General features: G+C 36.8%; 1 pseudogene across 1 annotated transcript; it reads left to right on the forward strand.

Annotated features, from left to right (window-relative positions):
- The first annotated feature begins 1,171 nt into the window (after positions 1-1,171).
- Positions 1,172-3,052, forward strand: LOC145133508 (UPF0481 protein At3g47200-like; annotated as a pseudogene). Its single transcript, XR_013718597.1, has 2 exons — positions 1,172-2,665; positions 2,740-3,052. The product of XR_013718597.1 is annotated as a UPF0481 protein At3g47200-like (transcript).
- The last annotated feature ends 16,472 nt before the right edge of the window (positions 3,053-19,524 follow it).

A 19,524-nucleotide genomic window follows, 5' to 3' on the forward strand; every position in this document is an offset into this window, starting at 1 on the left:
CATTAACATGAAAGTTAAATGCTATACTTGAAAAAAATATGAAAATAATAGATCCTATTACAAAATTATACTTTGAGAAATATTATAGTAAATTATTTTGAATGTTGTTTTAAAAAATGCACAAAGAAGAGTGCAGTACAACATGAATGTTTGTTTTGATATTATAGTGAATTTATACACCTGGGAAACTGGAAAATTGGAAACTTGAACAAATATACTAGAAATTTTGTAATTTTTTGCTATTTGTATGATGGTGCGGTTTATTTTAAATGGTGTGATTTTATTTAATGGTACGAATTTAATTAATGGTTAGTTTTGTTTAATAGTGTGTAACTATTTAATGATCCTAATATTTTATTGATGTTGTTACGGTTTATGGTGTAAAGTCAATTCATGCTTGTTTTTTTTAATAGTACGTAAATATTTAATGTTGCGAAAGGTCTTAAGGTGCGGTTGATATTTAATGGTGCGACGTGTTATTGATGCGGGTGAGATTTAATTGGTGCGGTGTCTAGATTCCAAGAGGCCGTTTATCGGTGTTTATCGGTGCGTGATTTGACCTTTTAGTGTGGTTTAGGTAACCACATCATTAAATGATGGTATTTAATGGTGCTTAGATTGTTGTTGCGGGTGAATCTCGCACCAATTAATCATTCTAACCACATCAACAATGTATTATGTACTAGTGATAACCGGCGATGTGTCGCTGCTAAAGTCAATAACAACAACATTTGATATTATTATCCGCGATAACTATCACCGCTATTGCTCTCTTTTCTTGTTCTGTCATGCTGTGACACTTGGCGCCTAGAATTTGATGCGGGCCGGTGTGGTCATCATGCCGACCCTCATGAGAGGGTTCACGGGGCACCATGACATCTCAACATCATGGTTGGGAGCAGGGTGTCTCACGTCGTGAAACCCGTCCATCTCAGCATCGCGGCTGATGGGTGATCAGGTGTGCTTGAATGAAAGCTGCCTGAAGGTGCGCAAGTCTATTTTTCCAGATTTACAATATAGCCCTCTAATATTTCAATGTATATGACTGAATGTGAACACTAATATGAAGTCCAACACTCAGGACTGGTACCATGTACTACGTTAATTATAGATATGGGGCCAAAATTTAATATTCAAGCTACCTTGAAGGGACATCTTCCGCTCAAAATTTTGCTAGCTAATTAAATAGTTACCATGATAAGTTGATTATTCCTTCTTGCAAATTTGTAATCTGTAACCTTTTTCATTGTGATCAATTCGTGTGGCTATATCCTACAAGTCTGCAGTCATCAACAACAATCGTTATGGGAGCAGAAGCTGGCCATTATGGAAGCAAGAGCGTTCACGAGTCCATCAGATTACTCATAGAAGGTGAATCAATACGACGGGGTCAATTCGAACAAACTAATGTCACAATTTGTATGGTACCTGATACACTCAGAAATCTCAACCCAACCGCCTATACACCTCTAATAGTCTCAATTGGTCCTCTTCACAAAGAGAACCAACATCTAAGAGCTATTGAGGTGCAAAAAGTGACTCACATGTATAGACTATTTCTTCGAACTAAGGAAACCACGGGGAAGGCTATAGAGCAAATAAGTTATGATTGCGCACAACCAGTGCTTGGGCTTCTAACACGTGCAAGAGCTTGCTATGCACCAAGTCTTACAAACTATGAAGATTTCAAGCTGGCTGAAATGATGGTTATTGATGGTTGTTTTATACTTGAACTTCTCTACACGTTCAAGTATGGAATTGGAGAGGGTGATCCAATTTTCGACAATATTCTGGTGATGCGTGACATTCAACACGACCTGCTGCTTCTAGAAAATCAAATGCCTTTCTTTATTCTTGAAATATTGTTTACGATCAATATTTTTTAATGTACTTCGTTAACTGACCTTGTCTTTTATTTCTTCAAGGATATGAATATCATAAATAATAGCCAACTTACCACAATTGATGGAACAGACACAGTAGAGCCTTGTCATATCCTTGGGCTTCTTCAACACTGCTACAGGCCCGTAGCTACTATGCGAGGCCGATTTCCAAATATCTCTTACTCTGCAACTGAAATCGTTCGTGCAGGAGTCACATTCAAGGAACAAACTGAAGAATATTCTCCACTTGCAGTGAAATTTATACAACCCTCTCTTGTTCCGGGGTTGGGTACTCTATTTGTTAGAGAAACCTGTTTGAAAATTCCAGTATTGTGCATCCAAGACACCACCGCGTCGTTCTTGAGGAATCTCATTGCCTATGAACAGTGCTACCCATTCAGTCGTCATTATGTTACCTCTTTCGCCTTCCTCATGGACAGGCTCATTGACACTAAAGATGATGTTTCGTTGCTTGTGAAAGCAAAAGTCCTTCAACACAAACTGGAAGCCATCGAAGATGTCACAAATCTCTTCAACAATATTTGCAAAGGTGTCGTCCTTCGGGAATTTTATTACACTGAGGAATGGAGACAATTGGATAAATATTGCAAGCGTTTCCGGCCTAGCATATTAATTTGATTGAATCGCCTCTATAGAAGTACTACATGGAAAACGTTGTCGGTCATTGCTGCCATGATCCTGTTCGCCCTAACATTACTCCAAACTATCTATACTGTTAGAAATGTTTGAGATGTTAGAGAGCAGTTTGAAGATTGACTAAAGTAAGTTCTCTGAACTTGTTGAGTTTTGAAATTTTCTGTTGACGTTACATACCCTTTTTTTTTGTTGCTTCTAGGGATACTTTTGGTCATTTTAATCTGGTTGCTGTTGAAGTTTGACTAATAGTTGGTTCTCTTGGCGTTGCCTCCGATTGGTTGCATTACTGTTACCTTTGTAGAATGTGGTTGGGTTTCGAAGGTGTTAATTACGTACTGCAGTGTTATTGGTGTTTGATTTGTCTTGTTAATTCCTTGTCTTCAAGGAGATTAGTTGTTTAATTGTATTATTTCTAGCATGGTCGTCTGTTTGGCTGGTTAGCATTTCCTCTACTAGTTTCTGTCACGTGTTGTTTTTCTTCTACTTTAAGATCATGTGGTGGTTGTTTGTTCTGTTTTGTTTCATATTCCTTGCATCATTTCCGACATCCTGCTGCTTATCTTGTCTTAATATATATGTTTCCACGCCATTCAATTTTTTTTTAATATTATCTAAATGGAAAGTTTACTATCAACGCCTTACCATTTTAACATTTAAAGGATAATTGAGTAATCTAACCTTATAAACTACCCTTTTCACAAAAATGACCTAATTTTTTTTGGTAAAGTAGCCACATTCTCCGAAACAAATTGTTCCAGAGAGGTCATCGGAATTCCAGAATACGGTTCCGGACCATGGTTCCGGAATAGATTTGATTTTTTGATTTTTATTTTAGTTTTTTGTTTTTTTTTTGCATGTAAGTTTTGCTTTCATAAAATGTACAATTTTTTATTTTATAAAATGTATAATTTTTTGTTTTATAAAATATTAAATACAATTAAAATGAACAAACAACTAATAAATATATAAATAAATAATTGATATGTATGTACGTCATATTACAAATATGATGTTCAAATTATCTTTGTGATTGTACCCCAAAATATTTCCGCTAATCGTTTTCTATAACCCATAATCCATGGACCGGTCATTTTACCCTCTATAAAAATCGATTTCCCGGTGATCAACGCCTCCAACAACTAACACAAAAACAACCACAATCTCTTCTGTTGTCAATCTATTGTGGTGTGTTTAGGGCATTTTTGAGGGTCGCCTTGAATCTCTCAAATGGGATTGAATCAGTTGGTTTGGTACCCCAGTAGTTGTCTCCTACTAGCAGTTTATGGATACGGACTCTCAGACCTATAAACTAATCCTCATTTTTTGAACAGGAGCCACCCTTCTAATGACTATCATATATAGTCATTTTTAATGTCTTCAAATTTAAAGAACCTAAAAACCAATGAGCTTGTGGTATGTTAATTGGGATGTAAAGCTACAAAAAAAGGTTAGAAATAATTAATTAGTATATAAATACTCAGGTAATGTAATCCAAACAAAATTATACCGTATCACACTCTGCCCAAGCTGGGTAAACGGATCCATCAGCCATGTCACTCTAGTCATATGTATCAGTGGGGAAAGTTGATGGCACAACCGTTCATCGAGCATCATCTTCTGTACGCTCTAACAGCAATGAGATCCACATCATGATCTGCTGCCAATTAAATTTTTTTGCAGTAAAGTAAGTATTATTATTAGAAGCGTAGTATGTAATAAAAAAATAAATATATTACTTACATCACATGACAATCATCCTCCATAACTATCCACATATAACCCTGTCCAAAATTCAAGCGTAGCAAAATCGGTCAAGTAATTGTGAGCAAACAACAGCGAACCATCCGGTTCTTTATATATATAATATGTACTATAGAATCTACAAGATTGTCCAACGGTGCTGGTTGTTGCCGTGTAACACATTTCCTCTTCATTTGTATCCATGGCGACTTATACTATATGGACATAACTTTTTGGCGTTTAGAACGCCTAAGAGGTGCTTGCACTGGTTTTTTGTATTCATCCTATGGAATCTCTATTACATCCGACGAGAACCACTAGAATGAGTCCTTGATCCTGACAGACGGCGCTCTATGTCTCTCATGCGCCTTTCAGACATTGACTGTCTAGCCCGAAGTTCCTTAACTTCAGCTTGGGATACAGCTAGCTGTTGCTGCAGAGTCCCATTGGTTATCCTAGTCCTCTCCATAGCTACCTCGAGTTGGCGAATGCGGACCGTGTTAACGCCAGAGTTGGCGTCAATTTCCATGACTCGGTCGATAGATGCTCGACCTTGCTCCACATTCCGAGCTATCCTACGGACCATGATGGGTAGGACTCGATCAGCTGAGCCTCCCTCGCTTAGATTGTAAAAGCTTCGGTCTCCATTTTACGGTATGGGCTGACCTTGCTCATTACTCCAACGGTTCAAGTTTGTTGCCCACAAGGGTGTGGGACCTCGAAATGCTGGTCGAGGGTTAAGGTTTGGGTTTTGAGCTACTGGGGGTAGGTTGTTGACTTTTGGCTCTGAGTCAGAACCATCAAAAAAAGCCTTCAGCTTGGTGATCATCCAAAGGGATTGGGTGATCATCTTCTGGCTCTTCTCCCAGCCATCCTGCATTGCCGTTGTTGGGATAGTATGGATCTCCGGGAAGATGGAATCCAGCCATGATATCTACGTGAGAAAAGGGGTAAAGAAATAGTTAATAGACGACCTAAGTAGATAATTATAAGATGATCTTTATTAGTCACTTCAATACTTTCATAATGCATACCCGTTATATGAAATCAAAACAGGATAGACCTTCGAATAAGTGATCCTAACTCCAAATCCACAACCAAACAAGGAACAGGAAGAAAAGCAAAGATCACATATTCTAAGTCTATAACATCCTAGTCACATATAACCTTAGCGTATCCACTTAGCAGTTATTGACCTACTAATAAAAACCTTTAATTCTCAGATAAGCAATTATAGTAACACAAAATACTCCTATAGTATTTTAAGTTTATGTTCTCTTCTAATGTTTTCATTGTAGTATTGTTGGTAAGTTTTTAGACTTGTTGCAACCTCACAACCACCATTAGGCACATGCTAGTCACTCCTCGGATAATATAGTTGATCAATCTATATCTTCCCAGGGTTGACTATATGTCTCTAAGTCTAATTGTGATGTCCAACAATCGTAATACTTTTATTCTGTCCTAGTGACACTGATTTTAGGATGAATGCAGGTATGTATACTTGGTTAAATATTTTATTATTTAAAAGTATAAACTCTTGGTAAGAGTATTTTAATCCCGTTATGTTTATAGTTTGTATATCTTTTATGGGTTGATATACTCGATTCACAATAAACAAAGCTCTGATACCAATCTGTCACACCCCAAAACCGGAATGGCGGAAACGTTCGGGGGTAGAGGACGTCATGTTCAGTATCACAACAATGTATAGTAGTAAACAAGCAACAACATCATCCATTGCATTAATAGTATAATTTCATACAAGTGTGTTCTGTAAAGTTATAAGACACCAAAAATGTAAATCAAAATATGAGACGAGTCTTGAACGACCTCCATCTTCCCAAAATCCTGGCATCGGTACCTGTCTACTGATGACCTGAGAATACAAGTTATTTTGAAAGAGTTTATCAGCTTTAAAGCTGGTGAGTTCATAAATATTTTAATGTCATTGTTTGTATGAAAGTGTTTGTATGTACTTGATGTATAAGTTTGTAAATGTTTGTAATTGTTTGAATCTCCTAGAAAACCCTATGTTTTCTACTAAAAGTAGCCTTCTACCAAGGCATCAAATGTTTGTATGTATGTCTCTTGTAAGAGTATGTATTTTCCCAAATCTGACTATCATTAACCAAAAATATAGTTTTTACATACTGTTCATTGTGTGAAGATCACAAAGTGAATGCAATGGGGAAATAAAATAGTATTGTAGTGTTGTATTAAGTAACTACTGCTGTACTAACTACCTTAAACCAATTGTTTATTTAAAGTACCATGTGATATGCCTGTACCATACTACCGACTAAAAACACGACGATGAAAGACGTCGGAAGAAATGACATTTGGTACCCGTAGACTTGTAAGTCCCACTGTAGCGAGCAGCAAGGTGTAGGATAGTCAATCCAGTATATATCTATACACAAATTCAACACTCTCCTTCTAGGAGACTCTGGATACAAAACGAGCCATGACAGGTGATGCCATGCCCCGTTACGTGGCTCACATAACTGTTGTAATGTTCTTGTATATGTATTGTATGTAGTAGCTGTATTGTATGTTCTCTCTCTGTCTAGTATGTATGTATGTTCTCTATGTTTCTCATAATAGTATGTTCTATCTGTATGTTATGTTTGTTTCTCGTTAAAGTATTCTTTATCTATATGTTATGTTTGTTTGTCATCATAGTATTCTCTATCTGTATGTTATGTTTGTTTCTCATCATAGTATTCTCTATCTGTATGTTATGTTTGTTTCTCATCATAGTATGTATTGACTCATGTATGAACTGACTCTTTGTATGTTTCATTGTTCTAGTAATAGTATTAGTAACTTCCTAAACTATACCTATTATAGTTTACTAGTAGTGATGTTTGTATGAACATGTTTGTATACCTTTGCTACCCAAAGGTATTGAATTGAAAGAAGGAACTTTTATATCTATATACATATACATAATATATAACTAGGATTCAAACGACCTTCGGACAAACAACAGTTACCCTAAGTCCACAACCAAACAAGGAACATGAAGCAAGGTGAGATATCAGTCCTAAGTCCTTTCAATCCTACTTATATAACTATATCTATTTAGATATACATTTGACAAAGTATAAGTTTAATAAAAGTATTTAACATGTAAAAGAGTTTTCAAAACAGTTTGAAGTAGTTTGTTTGATAACACAGTTTGAAAAGTAAGAAAATCCATAAGCTTGATAGTTATTAATCACATGTGATTGATATAATAACTATAATAGTTCAACTTGTATCCCCCCCCCCCATAAAAGCATTTAAAATCATTTAAAAGGTTGATTAAGGGGTATGAACTCACCTGTAGTGAGTGGTTTGGAAGAACGGATGGTATAGGATGCTAAGTGTCAAGTGAAGACTTGAGCACACACACGGATCCTATTTAACATAAAATAACACATATATGTATCCAATTAGTCAATTAACAACTAATTTATCAAGTAAAGACACCCTAGGACATGGAAAACACTTTGATTCAAGTGCTAGAAGTACCAAGGGTTGCATCTAAGGGTTGTATAGCCACTTAAAGGAGTTTTCGGTCCAAGTGGTATGTTTCTTGGAGTTTTCGGTTCTTGTGGTTTTCGGTCTATATGGTTTTTGGTCCATATGGTTTTCGGTCCAAAGAGGTTTTCGGTCTAAATGGTTGGCCGAAAACTCCTGATCTTTGGTGCATAAGGTGATTTTCAAGGACTTTCAAGTATGTATAGGGGTTCTAAGTTTCATCCAAAGCCTTATGTGCGTTTAAGGTCTTAAAGGCATCTTTCTTTAGGGTTTTCGGTCAAGGGAGATGCACTTGACCGAAAACACCTATTGTTCTTGAGAAATGGATGTTTTCAAGGCCCTAAATTATGTATCCTTACTAGATAACAAGTATAGGAGGTAGATACTTACAATATGGAAGCAAAGAAGGGTGTTTTCGGCCCAAAACACTAGTGTGTGTTCTTGGTGTTCTTGGTGAAATGAAGAACACTTGAAGATCTAAGAAAATGGAATGATTTCATGGATGAAATCATGTAAGATCACTAGATAATGGAAGAGATCAACTAAACAAGGAAGGAAACACTTACAATCTTGAAGATCTTGACAAAAATTCGGATGATACTTGAGAGAGAATTGTTCTTGACTTGGAAATGGGAAAAAAATGACAAAAATGACTAAGTGTCATTTATATACCCTTTAGGGTTTTCGGCCCTAACACTATTTTGGGCCAAAAACTCCAAACTGCTTGGAGTTTTGACTTAAATGTTGCACAATTAATCCTAAAGTATACTTCCTCTAATTATCTCTTGAAGTACTAGGCTTTAGAACACTCAAACTGACTCCAAAAAGCTTAAAAATTAGCAAAAATAAATCTGACTTCTATTGAAGTGAATGATTGTACAAGATAGAAATTTCGGGTTGTCACAATATACTCGAGGTTGAATCTCTCGAGCATCTTGAGTTTGGTGATGAAAAAGATGAAGACCTGGTTGAAAATGGTGTTTTAGGACTTCAAGCTATCAGGGAACAACCTGTGAAGGTCGTTTCGGATGCAGATAATCTCAAATGGTCCTCGTTTACGTGGCCATCATCGTTAGCAGAAACGTTCAGATAAAGCCGCGATATGGCAAAAATCAAAAAAAAGCTAACCATCGACGCATTCTGAGCTACACAATCTATTCTTCCACCAATCCCTTCTCTGAGGATCATTTAGATCGATGAAGGTTCACCAACCTGGAAACCTAATGATCTCCCTGAAGAGCCTCTAGTCCCTCTTCCACTATAATTCATCATCACCGAAACCGGTCAACAAATCATCTCTGACTTGAATGAGCCTCCACAAAACAAAGGAAAGAAGATTGCTACTGAATCGGACAGCCCAGTGAAAACGTAAAAAATGTCTTAGGGCTGGTCTCAAGAACAAATAAATCAAGCTTTGGAAGAAAGCGTCAATATTCAAGCACTGAAATACAATCTAAATCCAATGCTAGACATATCTCCTCTTTTTTGAGAAGGATTTATTCACTATATTCACTTTCTTCCCTTCATGCATTATGATCTGCCAACTTAGGATGCCGATTAACTTGACTCCTCACAGTCAATTCTACATCAAGTACGCTCCTCTTCATCCGAATGATGATCCTCAAATAATCATCAGGACAAAGTGTGAGAGATTGAGAACCTTCTACTCCTTTAACGTGCATCCTCAAAAAGAAGTGTGGTCTCGGAAGAAGATTACCAAGATCATTGGATACGGTAACAAGGTTCAGAGCATGTTCCATCTCAACTGTATGTTGTCCAGATATTATGTCTCTAGGAACAAAGAAGCAACTATCACCGTCACGGATGCCGACTTTCCCTCAATCAACCCCAATGACATTCTCACCATTGCTGTTAACTTCTCAAATCGCCAAACAGGTCGAGTGAATTTGCTGAATCAATTTCTTGAAGGACTACGTTGCTGAATTCTGCAGGTCCGAAATTGAATTTGCTCACTTGTTCAAAACCGATAACGTTTCGGAAAAAATCACTTACGAACTACCTGAACCTCATATCTTAGCAGAAGGCCATATTGAAAAAGTGGAACTCAGCTTTGTATATATCAAAAAGAAGACTAACCGAAAATAATTCTTTAAAGTTCTTCATAAACATTTAGTGCCGACAAAGATCCTTCAGAAGTTCATCTCCAACGCTGAAAAAAGTGATTCTCCGGAGCATGTAAAGGAGAAGTTCATCGAACACCTCAAATGGTATTTAGAAGTCTGAAGCTAGCTTCACAGTGCCTATCTCTTTGTCTTTGAGGAAGCCCAGTGAGTTGATTGATTGCTAAGTTTACTTAGGGGATACTGTTGCTACATAAAGTGAACCTCTATAAATCCCAAGCCAAACCAAAAGCAAAGTCAAGTGCAATCCAAGATGTGAAGAGTTCCAAAGCCACTCTTCTTCCGAGATGAAGACTTATCCGAGAGATTCATAGTTTTTAATGTTATAGAGTTCGTATAAGCATTAAATGCTCCTTGTCGTTTTTATTGATTGAACAGTTCATAAGACAAAATCAAGTAAATCGTGTGTGTCATCTTTTCTGACATATCAGATTTACATTCTCCATGCAAGTTTTGTGTTTTGTCTTATTGTCTCTCCTTTCCTATTTAAAGAGATGATTTTTCCATGCATTGTAACCTTGAAGTAGAAATATTCTCTTCATATCAAATACAAAATATCTTGCACGTCAAATCTATTTCTCCATTATTCTTGTTATTCTTAACTTATCTTTACTTTGCTCATATTCACTTTACTTTACTTAAATATTTTGTTGAATACTTTCTTGATCTTCATACTCTCAGACAAGACTGGTTTACTAGACTTGCCTGGACCAAAATATTAGCAGCAGACATTGATCTAAAGTTAATTCAAGGTTTGAGTTTTCAAACCTTGTCCGCACACTAAGTCTTGGACTTTCAGCTTTTGGTTCTTTGAAGTTGAAGAAGGCACTTGTGGTGCTTTATTTTGGTAATCTACCTTCTACCTTTTGGTCTTGCTGAGCTTTTTGGCATTTATAAGTCATAAAGCTCTTACCGTTTTGCCTCATGCATGCTAGATCTAAGCTTTAGAGCCTTTCTTTGCATTGTTGGGTTGTGTAACATGCTTGGGATTCATAAAGTTTGCAACATTATGGATCATTGAGACATCTTCTTCATGTGTGTCCTTGGATCTGAGTTTTGGTGTTAGTTTTGGACTCCAAGCATGAGTCTTTATCTTATTACCTTTCTTTTAACCTAGTTTGTGTCTAAGTCATGCATTGGACATGCATAACTGAAAAGCTAGGATTTTATGGTCCTTAGGATCAAGGAAGGTGCAGTGGAAAGTACCAATGTATGTCTTAAAAGATTAAGAGCTTAATGCTCAAAGTTGATCAGAACCGATCTCACGACGTAGGGAATGGAACCTCACGACATGAGCAAGGTGGTTGTTGCGATTGGAGGATTTTGTTGGATGGGTGAAACTGAGTCGACTCGTTGAGTTGGACCGGATCAAGTCCATTCTCACAACGTGAGCCTTAGTGGTCACGACGTGAGGGTGGGCTGAGGGGAAGGTTGACTTTTGACCGTAGACGTTGACTTTTGATCAGAGTTGACTTTTGGTCAACTCTTGGTTTTGAAGGGGTAAACCTAAGGTTTGCCTTGCATGATTATCTAGGTGTGAAGTGGCACCAGTGTAGCTGACCGTGCTAACAACAGTAGTTGATTATCAATCGAGATGTGGGTTTCCTTCATTGTACTCATGGGTCGAAGGAACCAAGGCCGACCCACTAGATTATCTTTGTAGGATGGTAATTACCTTCGTGAAAATTACACGTTATGTCTGCATATGATTGATGTCTCTGTGACTTGTGCTGATATGTATGCATGCTAGCTGTAAGGGTGAAATAGACCCGATACTAGTTGAAAGATATCGAAGGGCTTGAAACATACCCAATACTGGTTGAAAGAGACCGAAGAGGTTGAATTAGACCCAGTCACTACTACAAAAATGGTCTTTTATGACACACAATACGGGTCGTAAAACGCTCAGACGAATCACAAATCTGTGTCAAGGAAGGCCCTGTAATTAAAAAAGACGACACGCTTTTGCGTGTCGTCTATTTACGACGCGTAGTTATGACACCCATTTACGACGTTCCTTTATGACACGCAATGCGTATCTGGAAGCCCCTGTCATAAAGGAAGACGACAAGCACTTGCATGTTGTAACCTTACGACGCGCGCGTTTATGACACACAATGCGTATCATTAAAGCCCCTGTCATCAAGAAAGACGACACCCATTTTTGCGTGTCATAATTTTAAATGTTTTTAAAATTATATATTTTTGATAGATTTACTAATTTTCAAATTAAATAACACATTAAAAGTCTCATAATACAAAATAAAATACCATAAACAAGAAAGATTATTCGTTGCACTAATATGTCAAATATAAATAATCATTTCAATAGTAAGTAAATGTAACACATTGCGAATATTGCATAATATTTATTAGGGAAAAACAAAACATGTACAACTTTAAAAGAAACCCATGAGTAAGTTCTCCTTTGACAATCTCCATGGTAGCTTTAAGCCTTGCAACTTCACCACTTAAAGATGCATCAACTCATCTAGTGTCGACTCTTTTTCTACAAGTTTCCTGCGCTTGGAGATATAAAAAGAGTTATCTTGTTAACAAAAAGTAAATTCTGTTTTTTTCAACTCAAATCAATTAAGTACGTTGTTATTCCTTGCAATTTAACCAAAAAGACCTAAATGCATGAAATAGCAACATATTTTGCAAGAAATAGAAAAGTACATTGCTACTTCGTACACTTACCCAATGTCTCCAATATCAAAAGTGTTTGAAATTATTGTTTCTATGGTTGATGATCGTATCAAAGTTGTAAATTTACTTAATAAAAATGCTACACCCCAGGAGCCTAAAGTTATAGTTTGAGTGTTTTGTAGCTAACATAAAATGTATGATCATTTTCCAGGGGAAGTAGTACCATATGCAAATGCAACTGAACCATTGGAAAGAAACTTGCAGGAAACTTATCATGCTGAAGTTGGTCCAAGTAATACAGTAGTCCAGGTGGCATCTAGCATCCTACCAAACAGATAGGTGGACAATTTAATAATTAAAAGAGATGTTCAGGTTTATAATACCAATAGCTACACATCAAACTTCCACCTTGTATAAATTTTTATAACAAGAAACATAAATAATGGAAAACTTATATAAATTTTTCTTACCCTTACGGTATTGTAAACGGTGTTCTTGTTGAGCAGCCTGTTCTTGAAGGTTCTTGTTGTGTTTCCATGCCCATCTCAGTAGTTGCTGAACAATATTTCTTACTTCTTCAAGTTTAGCTTCACTCCCAAAGGTACTCAGTTGTGGATTCTCAAATATGCACTTCTGAAGAAGAAAATAAGTCGCAAATTCATTTAGCGTAAGGAGGGTAATATGGTCCAAGAACTCAACACTTTGATCATAGGATGCATGCATGCCCATGTTCAATGCCATTTCCCTAACCACAGTGGGACTCGCACCTTTCCAGAGAGCTAAAACTCCTTCATTTGTAGTGATTCTGTAGAGGACATGGAATGCCTTGTGAATTTTTCCATAACAGCCTATAATAGTAAATATAAATATATATAAACATATCATTACAGGATATTTAGAAGAAAATTTGGGCAATCTTAGATTTGACCTCGAAAGGGCCATTATCTGTTCTAAAACTGATTCCTAGAACATATTTCAACCAAATAGGAAAACCCCTGAAATCGAAATGACAGAGAAGTGTAACTTATTTGTGAAATTGTTAAAAATTACAAGTAAAGATTTTACTATTTCTATAAAATAAAATAAAAGTTAATTACCTAAAATTCCATTCAGCACAAGCATAAGGACCAACTCTGAGATGAGCATAGAGTCCAGCTTTCTTAATCAGCTTAATGAACTTCACCAAATCATACCTATCTTCGAAATAATACTGGGAAAGAGAAAATAAATCTTGAAATTAAGAAAATTATTTATTAAATTAAAATAAAATATTATTTTATTTCAAGAAATACTTACTTGACAAGGTTGTGGTTCATGTCCATTCCAGAAAACATAAGTTTGAATCACATCTAACCCTCCTTCTTTTTCCTTCTGTATAAGATCTGGCCACATCTAAAACATCAAAGTATATAACAAAAAGTTTCAGAAACAAGGTAAATAATAAATCCCAAAATATGATTCTAGATAAAAAGATGACATTACAAAAAGGGGAAATTAAGAAACTCAGGAAACACATGAAGTGCATTGATAAGTAATATTTTCGTGAGTATAAAAAGTCAAAGACCATAATCAATGTCAATCATGAAAATAAAAGTTACAAAAAAGTTAAAGACCATAACCAATGTCAATCATTCAAATAAAAATAACAAAAAATTGTACGTAGAATATAATCCATGTAATTTAAAAATAAATCGACTTATGATCCAATGGCGAGCAGATAACGGATTACAATCCCGCATTTCTTTTGATTCGGATTTAAGTGTAACATCCCGAGATTTGGCAGGTATTTTTGAATCCTCTCTTCTATTATTTAATTGTCATTTGTAGTCCCTGGAGTTGGAAGAGTCGAGCCATGTGAAGCCTAAGGGATAAAGTTGCAACTTTGGGATCAGGAAAATTACGCTAAGCGTACATAAGGTACGTTGAGCGTACTAAGCGCGCCCTAGTACGTTGGGCGTACACTTGTGTACGCTAAGCGTAGTCACGTTAGATGGAAACCCTAATATTTAGGGTTTGGGTGCAATATAAACGACCTTATGAGCTCAAAACCCTCCATAACTTTGAGCTGTTTTTCCCAAACCCTACCCCTTTTCTTGAGTGTGTGAGCTAAAAGTGTGTGTTTTAAGTAGTTGGAGAAGAAGGTGTTGCATCAAGAAGTTAGAGAAGGAAGACAAGATTGTAGATCTGAGGTTTCTTTGTGCTCTAGAAGCTCGAGGAGGTAAAAAGCTCCAACCTTTAAGCTTGTATGATGTAATTCTTGCCATGCTAGCTTTATGAAACCATTTCTTGTCCTAAAAGTCCCAAGTTGGTGCATGTTATGATTTGAACGAGATAAGCTGTTGTTTCAGACCTTAGAAGGGGTCCTAAGTGATAAAAATGATGTCCCAATGGTTGAAAGTGTCCCATGCATGTAGTAGAAAGGTCTTAATGGGTTAAGACCATGTATTAGGAACTTTCTGGACGTCCAAAGTCTTAAAGTTCAAGACTTTATGGTTCGAAGGCACATTTGGTCGATGGATCTGAGTTTGGACTTAAGTGCTTAAGCGATTAAGAACTTATTAGGGTATTGGTGAAACCTTGCATACGCCCCACGTAATCTCTGTACACCCAGCGTACTGATTCAACCACCCCGATGGTGGTCAACGTAAAACAGAAGTACGCCCAGAGTACTAGATGAGTACGTCCCGCGTACGCCTTCTGTTGGGCTTTTGATGATTTGGGATTCGGGGTTGGGGAACTTTTGGGCCAAGTTTGATATAGGCCTTGCTGGACTTTCTGAATAATTGTGTTTTGGGCCAGTTTTGGATTTGGATCTTAAATAAGGCCCAATTAGGGAGTTGGGTCCAATTAGGAAAAATAGGTCATTAATGGGCTTTAGATATTTGGACTTTTAGATCATGGATTTGGTAGTGGGCCTTGGCCCAAATTACATAAAAGGAAATAATGGAAAATTAACCTATGTGGCACCCTTGGTCAAGATCGATATACAAATTGTTGAATTAGTATTCGTTATTTTGGATAGTTCGGGATTTTCGGTGAGACAGCGGTCGGAGACTTTCAGTCCATTTCAACAGTACTTGTGAGGTGAGTTCTTCTCACTATATCAATAGGGTCCAAGGCACCAAGGCCGGCCCTTTATGATTTGTATCCTGGTGATATGATGTTTGCTATGTTAGTGATCTGTTAGATTGGTATCCTGGTTATAGGATGGTTGCTATGTTAGTGATCGATTAGATCGGTATCCTGGTTATAGGATGGTTGCCATGTTAGTGATTTGTTAGATCTGTATGACTATCTGTACTTACTAGCTAGCATATGATATTTATGTGCACATGATTGTTGGTTTCGGGGATTAGGTCCTGCTTTGTGCTATAGGCCAAGATACCCAGGGCGGATCGGATAGGCTTCAGACCCGATTATGGCATACTAGTCAGGTCGAAGTCCTGGCGAGCGGTCCGGATAGGATGAAGGCCCTGAGAGGCGTTCCAGACATACCGATGGCTGGGAGAGCGATCCAGATACAATGATGGAATGTTAGACGGTCCAGTCAGACTGATGGCTCATTATGAATGTTGTGTTTGTTTATATGATATGGTTACATCTGTATGACATTGGCATTTTGGAGGAACTCACTAAGCTTCAGGCTTACAGTTGTTGATTTTGTTTCAGGTATTTCTGATGATCGCGGGAAGGTGAAGGCGTGATCGTACACCTCCTTATGTTTCATGATCTGATTCTGGATACTCTGACACTAAACTATTTTGAAAACAAGTTTTGTAATAATCATTGGTTGTTAAATGTTTTAAAAAGTTTAAATTTGGCTTGATTCTTTTACGGATGTAACATTAAGCAGTGTTTCTTATGTGTCGAATGTGTTATTGTGAATATTTTATTTTCCTGGTTCTTCAACTTTAACATCAACTTCAACAACCTATAAATAGAAAAACACAAGAGGCCCTTGTATCATATATCATATATATAAACAATGTAATTTTTCATACCACATAATTAATACTTTAATTTGTGCTCCATTTTGGAAGTGGGCAAACTTTGTTTACAAAAGAAGCAAGTAATATTTCTGAATACTATACACATTACTACACCCACACATACAACCACAACCACCTAATGGTTGTGGGTGGTGGTAGAGAAACACGTCGGTAGCCTAGGTTGCCGGACACGACGGTAGGTGGTGCTTGACGAAAAAAAAACAAAAAAGAGGGAGAATAAAAGAATAGGAATCGATACCTTAGGCTGGAGCAAAGTTTGTCTTTAGGTCCTCTTCCTCCTTCTCACTCGACAGTTACTCAAAAATCCGACAGCCCTACACAAAAACTCGAACAACTCCCTCTCTAGCCATTAAGATGAACGAATGGAAGATTAGGGTTATTTTGGGATGCTAAGGGTTTGGTTAGAAGGGTTGTAAGAACTAAATATTAACAATCGGCCCTAACAGAAGAGCCCAAGGGGACCCCTACATCAAAATGAGGCTTTCATCCCAAGGGTACCTGACATCAAAATGTGGCTGCCAATTAGGGTTTTATTTTCATGTAGAGGAATGTAGGGGGAGGTTTTCTTGCAGTGAAAAGCATGAGTTGTGTTGGAAGAACAAATAAGGGTTGGAGGTGCTGGAGGTGGGTGAAGACGAAGGCCCAAGGGTTTCTTTCTTGCTAATTCAAAGATTAGCGTCGATGGAAGAAGGTCAAGGCATCAGTAGAGGGAACAAGGGAGACTGATCAAACATGCGGGGTTTTTAATTTTTGGGGATTCCATTTCCCCCCTCCCCCCCCCCACCTTGGCTATTAAAACGCGCGTTTCATTAAAAAAAATTATAAAACGACATGCTTAGATGACACACATTTTATAAAAAGCGCCCTCCGTGTTTTGTTTTCGACACTAATTTTAGGGCACGCAAAAATACACGTCCTAAATCCTTCAAATTTCTGCAGAGATGACATTATTTTTAGGTCGCACACTTTTGCGTATCATAAATCAATGTGTGTCGTAAATCGCGTGTCATTAAAGGTCTGTTTTCTAGTAGTGAGTGCCGGTTGAAAGAGACCGAAGGGGTTGAAATATACTCAGATATATTTGACTGGATGTATGTATGGTATGCGGTATTTTGGGGGAGCTCACTAAGCTTTGTGCTTACAGTTTTCAGTTTATGTTTCAGGTAATTCCAGCTCTAAAGGGAAGGGTCTTGCTTGATCACACCGCATCTGCCCATGTTTTTCCGCATTCATGTGATTTTGGGATTTGTACTCTGATATTATGATATTATGATAGACTCTTGACTGTTTTTATAAAATCATCGTACAATTGATCGAAATGAATTTAAAAGCGAAAATTTTATTTGAACTTTTGGAATGTTACAACATATGCTTGAGTTGTTATAGACCATTCAACATAAATTCGAAACTACAATAAGTGTTTTGAATTTATTTTAAATATCAACTTTCTACTTTGTTTGTATACATTTATCTAATTTGTTTATTTTGTTTTGTGTTTCAGAGCATGTATGAATTTGCTTCGACTAATCAAATTGAAATTATGGCCATGAAACTACTTCCTAGTTTAATTGGCAAAGACTTAGAGAATCGGACATAACTCGATAAGCGACTAAATTTAATATAATTTTTTTTTTGTGTTCATCAACATTAACATGAATGTTGAATGCTATAATCGAAACAAAATGAAAGTAAAATGCTATAATTGACATTAAAATGAAAGTTGAATGTTTTAATTGAAAGAAATGAAAGTAAAATGCTATAATCAACATTAACATGAAAGTTAAATGCTATACTTGAAAAAAATATGAAAATAATAGATCCTATTACAAAATTATACTTTGAGAAATATTATAGTAAATTATTTTGAATGTTGTTTTAAAAAATGCACAAAGAAGAGTGCAGTACAACATGAATGTTTGTTTTGATATTATAGTGAATTTATACACCTGGGAAACTGGAAAATTGGAAACTTGAACAAATATACTAGAAATTTTGTAATTTTTTGCTATTTGTATGATGGTGCGGTTTATTTTAAATGGTGTGATTTTATTTAATGGTACGAATTTAATTAATGGTTAGTTTTGTTTAATAGTGTGTAACTATTTAATGATCCTAATATTTTATTGATGTTGTTACGGTTTATGGTGTAAAGTCAATTCATGCTTGTTTTTTTTAATAGTACGTAAATATTTAATGTTGCGAAAGGTCTTAAGGTGCGGTTGATATTTAATGGTGCGACGTGTTATTGATGCGGGTGAGATTTAATTGGTGCGGTGTCTGGATTCCAAGAGGCCGTTTATCGGTGTTTATCGGTGCGTGATTTGACCTTTTAGTGTGGTTTAGGTAACCACATCATTAAATGATGGTATTTAATGGTGCTTAGATTGTTGTTGCGGGTGAATCTCGCACCAATTAATCATTCTAACCACATCAACAATGTATTATGTACTAGTGATAACCGGCGATGTGTCGCTGCTAAAGTCAATAACAACAACATTTGATATTATTATCCGCGATAACTATCACCGCTATTGCTCTCTTTTCTTGTTCTGTCATGCTGTGACACTTGGCGCCTAGAATTTGATGCGGGCCGGTGTGGTCATCATGCCGACCCTCATGAGAGGGTTCACGGGGCACCATGACATCTCAACATCATGGTTGGGAGCAGGGTGTCTCACGTCGTGAAACCCGTCCATCTCAGCATCGCGGCTGATGGGTGATCAGGTGTGCTTGAATGAAAGCTGCCTGAAGGTGCGCAAGTCTATTTTTCCAGATTTACAATATAGGCCTCTAATATTTCAATGTATATGACTGAATGTGAACACTAATATGAAGTCCAACACTCAGGACTGGTACCATGTACTACGTTAATTATAGATATGGGGCCAAAATTTAATATTCAAGCTACCTTGAAGG

Source organism: Lactuca virosa, chromosome 8, assembly GCF_052849685.1.
Source record: "Lactuca virosa cultivar CGN04683 chromosome 8, Lactuca_virosa_CGN04683_v6, whole genome shotgun sequence".
In the NCBI taxonomy this organism is placed as follows: Eukaryota; Viridiplantae; Streptophyta; class Magnoliopsida; order Asterales; family Asteraceae; genus Lactuca; species Lactuca virosa.